This window comes from Rattus norvegicus, chromosome 11, assembly GCF_036323735.1.
Source record: "Rattus norvegicus strain BN/NHsdMcwi chromosome 11, GRCr8, whole genome shotgun sequence".
Lineage (NCBI taxonomy): Eukaryota > Metazoa > Chordata > Mammalia > Rodentia > Muridae > Rattus > Rattus norvegicus.
The window spans coordinates 22,012,579-22,024,973 of record NC_086029.1 but is presented as its reverse complement, the minus strand read 5'-3'; the positions used below and the strand labels follow the sequence as shown (position 1 = coordinate 22,024,973).

The following is a 12,395-nucleotide window of genomic DNA, read 5'->3' as shown; positions in this document are numbered from 1 at the left end:
ATGTTGAGACCTCAAAAACAGGGTGACTGAGCCCAGAGGGACAGGGAGGAAAGGACTGCAACTTGCTCCCAGGGACTGGGGAAATTTGAAAAATAAAAAGAAAATGAAAAAGAAGGTTGAATCCATCGGTCTTCTGTGCTAGTTTTCTTCCCCTTCATCCTCATCGTCATCTTCTTCACCTTTGTCCTCGTCTCCTTCTTCATCAATATTTTCCAACCCTCCTTCCTCTTCATCATAGTCATCATCATCCTCTTCCTCTCCTACTTCATTATCCATATCGGAAACCAAATAGTACTGCAAGGGATTTGGCCAAATATCATCTTTTATGACCTCTCCTAACTCGTCAACACCTGCGTCAGAATGGTCAGTAAACCAGGTAAAGAAGCTCTCTGGCTCTTCACGCTGCCTCTTCCTGCTGGCCTTATTCTGCATTTGACTTTTTCCATTTGATTTCTGTGGACTTCGAAGATGGGTCACCGCTCTCATTCAGATGAAATTCTTTGGAGAGAACTTTATTTTCAAAGTAAGGATTTTCATCAAAATAAAAATCTATTCTGTAACCTGATTTAATGTCTTCAAATTCGGTTACTTCAACTCTGGTCAAATAATGCACGGCCTCCTCATCTTCCTCCCCAAGCAGTGCAGACACTTGTGGATGGTTGACAAATGTTGTTACCCCAAAATTTGGGATTTTGGCGATCAATTCTGATCTCTTCTGAAAAAAAAATGGTTGGTGGAGTTTGTTATATTTTTGTTCTACTTTCAAAATTTCCTCACTGGCTTGTTCATTAAGTCTGTTTATTTCATTTTGTACTTCATCAATATGTTCAATTGCTTCTTGCTGTTCTTTTTCTCCCTTTGGCAGGTCGGGAGAGGCTGACTTGTCCTCCAGCTTTGGGACAGCAATGGGTCTGGGTTTCTTGGGCTGAGGCAGGACCGCAGATTGCTGCTTCTGGACCATGGTGCAAGGGAGGTGGCCAGGAGATGGAGGCCAGAGCCCTGATGTTCACAGCAGGAGGAAACTCGCAGGAACTCCCCTGTTTGATTTCTTGTCATTACTTTCTTTGATGATGAACAGTCATGTGTAAGTTTAAGCCTTTCATTCCCAAGTCTAATCCCTTTCATCCCCAAGTTGCTTTGGCCATATTTTATAACAGAAATTTTATCATTAACTAGGATACAAGGATACAGGATATATTTCACATGCATACTTACACATCTGCATGCTGTTGTATAGTATCCAAGAAAAAATATTAAAAATTTACACATCAGCCTCAAACTTGTCTGTTTCAATATTTCTCATGTACTCAGGATGAAATAGTTTACCTGTCACTGGACTTTTCTAAATAAGACTTGAATCGTGCTTGGTTTTTAGTTTTGTACTTTTTTCTTTTTGAGAAATGGTCTTATGTAGTCGAGGTGGGACTCAAATCACTGTGTTTGAGGGCATGGCCTTGAACTTCCCTCTACCTTCAGAGTGCTGGAATTGCAGACCCATCCTAGCACATGAACTTTTTGTGGTGTTAAGTGAGAGCTTTTATCTAGGCAAGCACTCTACCCATTAAGTTACATCCCAAGCCTCAAGGTACATGGTTTTATGTTGACATTGTAGAATGTGAATCTGTCTCTGATGCTGAAACAGTAGCAATCAGTAGGTTACAGGTTGCTGCGAATTGATGGACTTCTCTCATCAATTCATTGAAATCACTTTGAAATGGACAAATATGGCAGGTAGGAATAAATAAGCTACTTTCAGCCTTAAATAAAGAAGCCTTACTTTCCAGTTAATGGAAGTGCATAAGAGACCCTTGACTGACAACATTAAAAAAGATATTTAAACATTCCTACTAAGTCTCAGAGAACATTATAGAAGAGAGAGTAAAGGAATGTAAGAGCAGGAAGGAAGGAAGGAAGGAAGGAAGGAAGGAAGGAAGAGAGGAAGGAAGGAAGAAAGGGATAGAGGAAGAAAGAAAGGGAAGGAAGGCTGAAAGGAGGGCTCTTCTGGACAAAACGCAGTCAGTGTAATCATAAAGTCGCAGCTTCTATAGACGCCTGGATTGGACAGGCCCAGAAGAAGTCAAGTATGGATAGAAGAGCAGGTAGGGGCCCCTAGTGATCAATGGTGACCTGTTGTAGAGAAACATGGAGTCATTATCTTTAGTCATATGACCATTGGTGATGTTGCTAAAGTAAAAATTACTTGTAGGTAGTAATTTGACATCATCTCCTTCCCTAAGAGGTAATTCAGTTGAGAAGGTTAATCACCTAGCCAAGAGACTATCCCTTCCAGAAGGTGGATCTATCTTAAGCTATACTGAAGACATAGTAAAAAGACTTATTTCTTTAATTAGATACTATATGTTTCCTTTGCATGATTCCTGATGCTACTGTAGTCCCTGTAAGCCACCATGAGGTTGAGTTTGCCTAGACTTCTGAGTCAGGACTCAGAAAGACATTACTTTTCCTTCTTTCTCTTCTTTTTATTTAAAATGAAAGTTCTAGAATTTTATTCTAGAATTTAATTCTAGAATTAAAGGAAAAACAGGGTTTTTTTGGTTTGTTTGCCTTTGGACTTCTTCACTCTTCCCTACAGTTCCCCTGCCTGCCATATAACTGATGTCCAAGATTGACCTTCTCAATTGGAGTATCTCTTAGGGGAGGAGACGACGGCACATTTCTTGGTTTCCTCTTTTCTACTTATTCATTTTTGTTTTGTTTTGTTTTGTTTTCAGGCAGCACTGAAATCTATAGCTTTCCTGCCCTAGGAGTTTTCTTTTAAACTCTAAAAATAGACCTTGAGCTTTTATTTGACTATGTTCTAAAATTATTTTATTAATGAGAGTAAGAACTCCAGAACCCAAGACTAGATATTCTAGATATTATATGGTGATGCTGGCCATTCTTCCCAAAAATTCTGGTAAAATTCCACTGGAATACAATGGGTATTTCCAATCCAGTGGTCACATCAATCCAGATTAAACAAAATTGTTCACAGAATCAAACTAAAGGTCTTGAATCTGGCAATGGAAAGAGGGAGAAAGTTATGATTAGGTTGGTAGAAATAAATTGGGGGTGGGGTTGTGATAAAAATACATTATATAGAGTTGTATAAAACTGTCAAAGAACAGAGTTTACAAAATTGGTAAATGGGCAAATAACATGAGCAGGTTTAATGCATTTAGATGATACAAAGAGATAGAATCTTAGTTTATGAATTTAAGTGTCAGCAATGGGTGGCTGTGAAACTTCAATATGAATTCTAAATCAGGCCTCCAAAGAAAGCAATTAAACCTTTTTTCTTTCTAAGTACTTATGCCTATCTTCTGAAGAACGTTGGTCACTAATTTTCTCTTTTAAATTTGTTCTTAAAAAGAGCATTATAGTTTGATTTTAATCTGGTTAATCTTCATTTTCAGCAGATAATTGAAGATTTATAATACTAGTTACTCTGCTAATCAATAAAAAAAATTAGGTTACCATAGTAATAACCTGTAAGATTCATGTGGTTTTTCATCTGATCTCCTTTATCAGCTTCACTGACTTCAGATGCTTTCGGCTCTCTTCCACTTTGCATAACTACTGCAAAAACACAACACAACACAACAAAACAAAACAAAGCAAAACAACAACAACAACAAAAACGCAAAATCCCCTTGCTAATTATACAAGTCTGTTTGAGAAAATTTGTTTATAATATAGACCACGTGCCTTGGATGCTTGTGAAACTGCCAAGCTAGAAATAATTTAAAAGCAGTTTTGAAAAGACCTTGGGAATAACCAAAAGTGGTTACAGAATATTGGATTAAGTAAGTGTGGAATTAGAGTTCCACTAATTTTCAGAAAATCCCTTGAAGAAGCTCGGCCACTTGATGAATATGCCATTCTGGGATAATCTATAGGCAAGATCACATCTAGTCATTGGGAGTCTGTCTGGGTATTTCAGATCATGTAAAGTACATTTGATTTTTACTCCCTTCTTACTTGAATTTTGCTACAAATAACACATGCTCTTTATAGTGAATCAGCAGATTTAGTGTTCTAGAAAGTTAATGAATTTCCTATGTTCTTCTTGAGCTGTTGAATCTCTTACTAGTTGTTGTTTAAAATTAGAATGATTTTTATTATTATTATTTTTTTTCTTTTTCTTTTTTCTTTTTTTCAGAGCTGGGGACCGAACCCAGGGCCTTGTGCTTGCTAGGCAAGTGCTCTACCACTGAGCTAAATCCCCAACCCCGATTTTTATTATTTTAATATACCTTCACTCCTGTCCAATTTTTCAATTTTTAAGTTTACTATGCATCTGTTTTAAAGATCTTAACTGACATAAAAATTATCTGGGCTGCTGCACAGCCCTTCAAAAGTAGACAAGGCTCTGTCTGCTTCACAACTATAAAATCCATTGAAAGTAACTGTATTGCTTGGTTTGGTTCACTTACATTTCAGGTAAGGAGACTGAAAAGGAAATGTAAAAATCATTATATTTTCTTTGGGTTTGAAGACCCACTGAGTGCTTGGCCCTAGTAGGTCTGTGATGCATATTATGTTAATTAATTTATTTCCTGGTAGTGCAATAAAATGCCACAAAGTGTATGACTAAAATAGCAGACATATATTTTTATCACATGGCCAAAGCTACACAGGAAAGCAAAGTTTTGACTGGGTTGGTTCCTAGTGGAGGCTCAGAGGACCCCTCAGACATCTTGGTGACTGCCAGCAGTTTTTGCTGGTACATTTATCAGTCACTCCAGGCTGTTCCCACCTTCTGCTGTGCTTTTCTGCCCTTGTGTCTTGTTTACCACCCTAGTTGGTGTCCTGAACTTGGGACAGTGGAGCCCCAAAATGTGGCAGGCTAAAGTCTCATGCAATTGCTGACTTTATTCAGAGCATGAGAAAATGTGTACCCTAAGGATTAAGGAAGATAACATAAGTAAAGCTTTCATGAGTTCAAGCTGTACACAATCACAAGGACAAGCTGGGTGGCAAAACACCTTTTTCTATATAGGCATATGAATAACAACAGTCAAATCACTCCTATCCTCTATACCTGGATGGAGCATGGTAAACACATTCTATGAACACCCATGTTATGGAGGATCAGAGATTGCAAGACACTTTTCTTGTTTATGTGGAGTTTCCTCACAAGCTGTCAGACATCCCTCATGCAGCGTCATTCATGGACTCAATTCCAACAGTGTCTTTCTTCTCTTAGAAGATTCCAGTTATACTAGATAATAGCCCAGCTTATGGACTTATTTTACCTGATAACATTAGTAAAGAATCTTTTTATGGCCAGGAGTTATTATTTCACTCTCACTATCTTACATATGTCATATTTGTGTCTGTGTCTTATATATGTATTCTTTTTCCTCTTTGATAGAGAATATATCTCTATCTGTCTATGTATCTATCTAGGTATGTATGTATGTATGTATGTATGTATGTATGTATCTATCTATCCATCAATCCATCTATCTATCTATCTATCTATCTATCTATCTATCTATCTATCTATCATCTAAAACAAGACCCTGTCTTATCACTCATAGCTATTGTCATCCACATATAAGAAGCCAGTTTGATAGACGTGATAAGACAGGGTCTTGCTGTGTAGCTCATCCTGGCCCCAATGTCCTACTATTTGCCACAAACTAGCAATTTTTCTGCTTAAGATTCTCAAGTGCTGGGATTATAGTCATGCATCAACATGCCTTGCTTCAAAATACCTTTTAGGAGACACAATTAAACCTGAAGCAGCAACTGTCTGGTGTAGTTTTGTTATATAGTTGGGTTATTGTAAAGCGCCTTCAAAAACAGGGACAGATCGGTTATGAACTGGTTAATAAGGTCATTATCTATCCATTTAATAGAATAGAAGTTACAGAATGAAAGGTATTTGGGCTATTTTACTATCAATATACAGACTTGATAATTCCTTAGCAAATTTTATTTCTTGATTTTAGACTCTGATCCAGTCATCAAATGTATACACTAGCTAGTTACACAGGAACAACTCCCTTTCAAGACAGGATCAATTCATCTGTAGAAATTTCTGGAAGAATTAGGCTACAAAATAACTTGAATTCAACATCGTCAATTCTTATGTGTAAAAACTCTTGTAATCTGGGTCAACGTTGTAAAGCATCCAAAGGAGAGGCAGAGGACTCCACAGAAAAGTTATTTCTTGGCATTTACCAATTAGTTGATTAACATGTAAATTTTATTCAAAGTTATATAAAATATGCATCCATTATTTCTCGTTCATCAGATTGAGTTATTTTTAATTTTAATAAGATGCAACAATAATTAAGTGATCTAAAATATATAATTTAGTGCTCAACTAATTGATCAGCAGCAAAGACTCCCTTGAGCATGAGGTTCTAGGTACAAGCTTAGATACAAGGGCTGGCATACAGTAGGCAGAAAAAAGTAAAAGCTTGTACATGTTGCCATATACTAGAGAGAAAGGACAACAGAACCCTAGGGAGATGAAATCAGTCACAATGTATTAGTAGAAAGTGGGCAAGGACTTACACGTTTCTTTATGTGCATGTGTAACATATACCTGCAGGAGTGCTATATACGCCCTGAGGTTAGTGTGGTCTGGGATCTAGTTAAGTATGAATATGGGATCTAATTGTATGTAAATGTCAATAAGATTTTGGATTTGCTGCATTGATATCACTGAAATTGGTAGATATTTTATAACTTTGGAGAGAGATGCCTCCTTGATTCTCTAAATGAATAGAATTTCAGTACAGTTTTGAAGTTTAAAAACTTCTCTCTGGATTTTTAAAAAATTTATTATTATTATTATTCTGCTGAGCCAGTAGGGGGAGGTCACACATTGCTTTTTGGTGGGCTTCAGAAATTTTGATGCTGTTTCTTAAGTAAATTTATCCTTTTGTTTTAAAATTAATCTACAATAGAGTACTTCTGCTTACGGTTTTCATAAAGATGCTGGTATTGTTTTTTTAAAAAACAAATTTTCTTAAAATTAAGGTTTCCTATTTTCTTAGTTGAAAACATTATTGAAATACTCCAACATTCCTGGTAAAACATAATCATATTGTTGATGTTATTCATGATACCTTCAGTTGCATAAGTCTATTTGTGATATTGGAGACTTAATGACTGATTTTAAGTGGCCCTATAAAAAATTATGGAAACACTCTCAGCCACTTTTTGGTTAAACAAACAAACAAATAAACAAATAAACAACAGGCTATTTTGCTGGGTGTAGTAATTCACACTTCTAATCCCAGCACTTGAAAGTGTAAAGTTGGGGAGTCACTGTGAGTTTAGGGTCAGCACAAGTATATGTGGCGACAATGTAGCCTACACTGCAAGAGCCTTGTGTCAAAAAAGCAAGTTAATCTGATATTTACTATTGCAATCTTTACATTTTCTTTCTTTTTTCAGTATAAATCATCAAAAGAAAAGAGATTTTGAAAATTTCAATATACAAAGAAAAATAGCTCAGTGAAAACAGAAAGCACAATATGGGAACTCGGTGGCTATTGTTCCTGAGAGGATAAGAGCTGATGGTATGACGTTGTACATATGCTGCAGGAAAAATACAGCAGTACTCTGATGGCTAGGAGCAGAGAGATCTAAGTTCTTGTATTGTGCAGTCTCGCCTAACACAGAACGAAGGATAACACCATTCCTCTTGTGTCATAGTTTCTCTACGCAGGTGGTCATGTTCACTGGTCCCTCGTTGTCAACCCTTCACGTTTAAACGTCTGAGCATTTGTACAAATCGTTACAGTCTTGTGTCACTACAGCCCATTGCAATACACCCAGCTGATAATTTCACAGCTACACATAAAAGGTCACAACAAATTAAACATTGGAAATAGAAATATCTTACTTTGCAGCCTGTGTTCTGTCTAGCCATGAGTAAGCTTTCTAAAGAAATGACAGTTGGAATGACATCATCTTATGAGATGAATTTGTCCACTTAAATTTGAATTTATTTTTTGAAGTAACTGGTCAAATAGTATTAGTGTTGGGAGTAAAAATTGAACCGTCATGATTATTTTGTTGACAGTCACATGTAAAGGTTTAGAACACAGAGAAATATAATAAAAAAGAAAAATATTGGGAACTAAAAAGACAATTATTGGTAAATGTCCATATCTATGTCTACTATTATAAGAACTTCTTTGGAAAATATTACAACAACTGGCCCTTGGAAGAAGATTCTACAGTGTTACCAAATAAAATCACATGACTAATCAAATAACCATCTTCATTTCACAGAGAAGATATTGAGTTATGAGACTTTCTTCTATAAGGATTAAAATAGAACTCTATTTTTAAAAAAGAATATTTTTCCTAAAAGTTTATGTTTAGGAGCTAAGATTTATATCTGAGAGACACAGTGGTTATGCAGGAGGTCCAGTGAAAATGTGACCTAGATTACACTTTTACACACACACACACACACACACACACACACACACACACGAGAATGGAAAAATAAAATGATATTTAGATATTGGCAATCATATTGACTCATCAGCAACATTAAGAACCAAACAAGACATAAAATATATTTACAAAATTGGAGCAGAAAAATTAGAAAGTATTAACTTTGGGAGAATAAAATTTAACCTGATGTACGTATTTACACATTTCTGTAGAAGTAACAACTGGAAATGAAAACCAAATACAATACCAAATTGAAGTAAACCACACACACACACACACACACACACACACAATTTCAATTTAAAGGGTTATCTTTTACTAAATAATAAGTTCTATTTGTAACCTCTTGATTTTTTTTTTATCATGGCTCAAAGAAGAGTATGGACCAAAAGCATTCAAATACCTGTATTTCATATATCTATATCTATACCTATCTATCTATCTATCTATCTATCTATCTATCTATCTATCTATCTATCTATCTTATCATATGATATATACCATATACCACACATCATGTGTTATGTTATATGTTATATATAAAATATCATATGATATCATATATTATATTACACATAATATATGTATATTGTGTGTGTGTATTTCTTTGAATATTTGTTTTTTTCCTAAAGTTTGGAATTATGAAATACATTATGGCCTAAAAGTGTTATGGTACTAGGGACCCGAGAGGTGGCTCAATGATTAAGATCACTGGTTTCACCAAACTAGATAAGATGGATGAAGCAAAGAAACACAGGCTGACAGGGACTGGATGTAGGTCTCTTCTGAGAGACACACCCAGAGTACAGCAAATACATAGGCGAATGCCAGCAGCAAACCACTGAACTGAGAGTGGGACCCCCGTTGAAGGAAACAGAGAAAGGACTGAAAGAGCTTAAAGGGGCTTGAGACCCCATATGAATGAACAACAATGCCAACCAACCAGAGCTTCCAGGGGCTAAGCCACTACCCAAAGACTATACATGGACTGACCCTGGGCTCCAGTTGCATAGGTAGCAATGAATAGCCTAGTAAGAGCACCAGTGGAAGGGGAAGCCCTTGGTCCTGCCAAGACTGAACCCCCAGTGAACGTGATTGTTGGGGGAGGGCAGTAATGGGGGTAGGATGGGGAGGGGAAGCCCACATAGAAGGGGAGTGGCAGGGGAAGGGGGATGTTGGTCCGGAAACCGGAAAAGGGAATAACAATTGAAATGTAAATAAGAAATATCCAATGTAATAAAGACGGAGGAAAAAAATGAAAAAAAATTACTGTTTAAAAAAAAAAGAACACTGGTTTCTCTTTCAGGGGACCTAAGTTCAACTTCCAGCAGTCATTTAATTGCTTACAACTGTATGTAAATATAATTCCAAGGGATCTGACACCTTCTGACTTCTGTAGGCACAAAACACATATGTGATGCACAGACATAGGATCACATATGCAGGTATACATATTAAGCTTTAAACAAATCCTTGTAAGAGCTGTGGTACCAGTTTTCCTTGTTAACAAGGATGTACTTGTCTCATTTGTGCTATTTGGTGCCCATATTTCACTTTCAGGCTTTGGATACTACTGAGGCTTTAATAAACTACCAAAATTTCCTTAGTGGTACCATAATTTACACTATACATTCAGAACAGAATATAATATGAAAATAAGTATCATTTGTAACACAGCATCCATTACAAGACATTTATAAAAGTATGAAGATTTTTAACAGTGAGGACAACTGTCTAGCTATAGAAAATCAATGACTATTAATAGCTTCTAACTATAAATTGCTCTAATAAAGAATCTGTATATTTGTTTTCAGATAGACGGCATGAAATGGAGGCTAATATCTCCATTTTATGAATTGGGAAGTGAAGAAGGGAGGAACAACAATGGCGCAAATCACAAAAGGAATGTGAGCTGTGAAATTTTAGATTCATCTGTGTTCCCAGGAGGCTCTCTACCTTATCGCCTCTCAATGCTTCCACATTTTATGTTCTTCACCATGTGGCTTTTATTAAAGTCTTGTACTTCTTCAAGAGCTACTGCAATGGCGTGCCATTTCCCAACGTCACATAACTACCTCCTTTGTCCTCCTTGTTTCCTGTGAATCATCCAGTTTTGCCTCATTGCAAATTAGAATGGTTTGGACAGGGCTTGGCCCTTTCACCGTGAACCAGGATGTGAATTGTAAGATATTCAATTCACTTTTCCAAGCTGTAGAAATGCCCACACGCATTATTAAAGGTTAGATACTTGTTAGACACTCTGGAAGCATTTCCACGATTCTGTGTCTATAGCCCAGTGATCAAATGATCAGGTCTGTTTCTTTCATCATCACAGCATGACCTGAAGAGCTGCAATCGTTCCCTCTCTTTCTGAGCTTAGGCTGTGATTAATTTGATTGCCTTCCAAACTTGTGTTTTTCCTCTGTGCCCTGCCTAAATATTGGCACAATACAATTGCAGTAGGTTCCTTGTTCCGTTCTCTCTTAAACACTTCGATTCCAGGCCACTTAATCCAGACATGTAAATTGTGTGACATTCAATGCCAGTGAACAGTGTAAGCCAAAAGCCTTAGCTAGCATAGTTCTATTTATTTATTTATTTATTTATTTATTTATTTATTTATTTATTTATTTATTTATTGGTTAACCTGTTACTAGTCCTAAATTGTCACTGAGCATGCTCAAATAATGATATTATTAACACAAAAGGAAGGCAAAGTTACATGATTCTTTAAGAAACATAAAATTTATGCATTTTAAGACTACCATATGTTATGTCACCTTTATTGCAGTATCAATCTGATCTTCAATCAGGGTGATTTTCTGTGATTACATTTCCAGATTAAGCTATTGCAGTAATTAAAGGGAACCATGTTCATTAGAAACCGTTTATTTAGTGTATAACATTATAAGGCTGTTAATATGGAAATCAGAGGAGGAAACAGATAAGATAGTCACAAATCTTAGTGTCAATGAAAATATAATTTAACAGGAGGATTACGCCTAACTTATTTCTGGAACACATGAACACTGTGAGGCAGAGATGGAAATGAGGTATCTATAGGCAAACGAATGACAAAGATGGCCGGCAAATCACAGAGCCTATGACGGAAGCCTAGCGTAGATTCTCCCTCAGAGTTCGTAAATAGAATCACCCCTGCCACTTCAGTGTTCTGCCTGCTTCAGTGCTCTGATGTTATATGATTCTGTGGTTTCAGGCAGCAGTCCATGGTATTCTCTCTGAAAATACCACAACACCGTATTATTCATTAATACTCACCTTTGGAGGAATCGAGTACAAACTTGTATTGAGGCACTAGCGCTGTGAAGTAAAGTGTCACAGTTTAGCAGCTTCACATAATGTCCATGTATTATTTCACAGTCCTGCAGATCAAGTGGCTAGCCACAGGTTAGGTAATCCTTTTGCTCATTTATGAGAAGGCTGAAAACAAAGGCTTGACTAGGGAACAAATCAGCTTCGAAACTTGGTCAGGTCACCGACAAAATTTGTTTTCTTCTAATTATATGATACAGGTTCCTGCTACACCCTTCTTTTTTAACTGTATTTGACTGGGGTCTTTTTTCAGCCTTGTGTTTAGTACTGCTTCCTAACCCATGAGCGCACAACATGGCTATTAGCTCAGGAAAATATCTAAGACAGTTTTACTTAATAATGTAAATTAAGAATGCTAGCAACACACCGTTACCTGTCAGTTGTGGACACTCACAGGTTTCACCTACACTGAAACAGAAGCGATCACACATGAATATAATAAGTCAATGCTGTTCATGGGGACAGGGTTGATAATAGTATAAAAGTCACAATTTTAGTAACGAATATGTTTACATCAGTATGTATACATGTGTGCACATGTGTGGATGCATGCGCACATACATACATACACACACACAGAGAAAGAGAGAGAGAGAGAGACAGAGAGACAGAGAGACAGAGAGATTACT

General features: G+C 36.6%; 1 pseudogene; it reads right to left on the bottom strand.

The window, feature by feature from the left end:
• Positions 1-138: 138 nt before the first annotated feature.
• On the bottom strand, positions 139-961 carry Set-ps11 (Set nuclear proto-oncogene, pseudogene 11; annotated as a pseudogene).
• Positions 962-12,395: the final 11,434 nt, after the last annotated feature.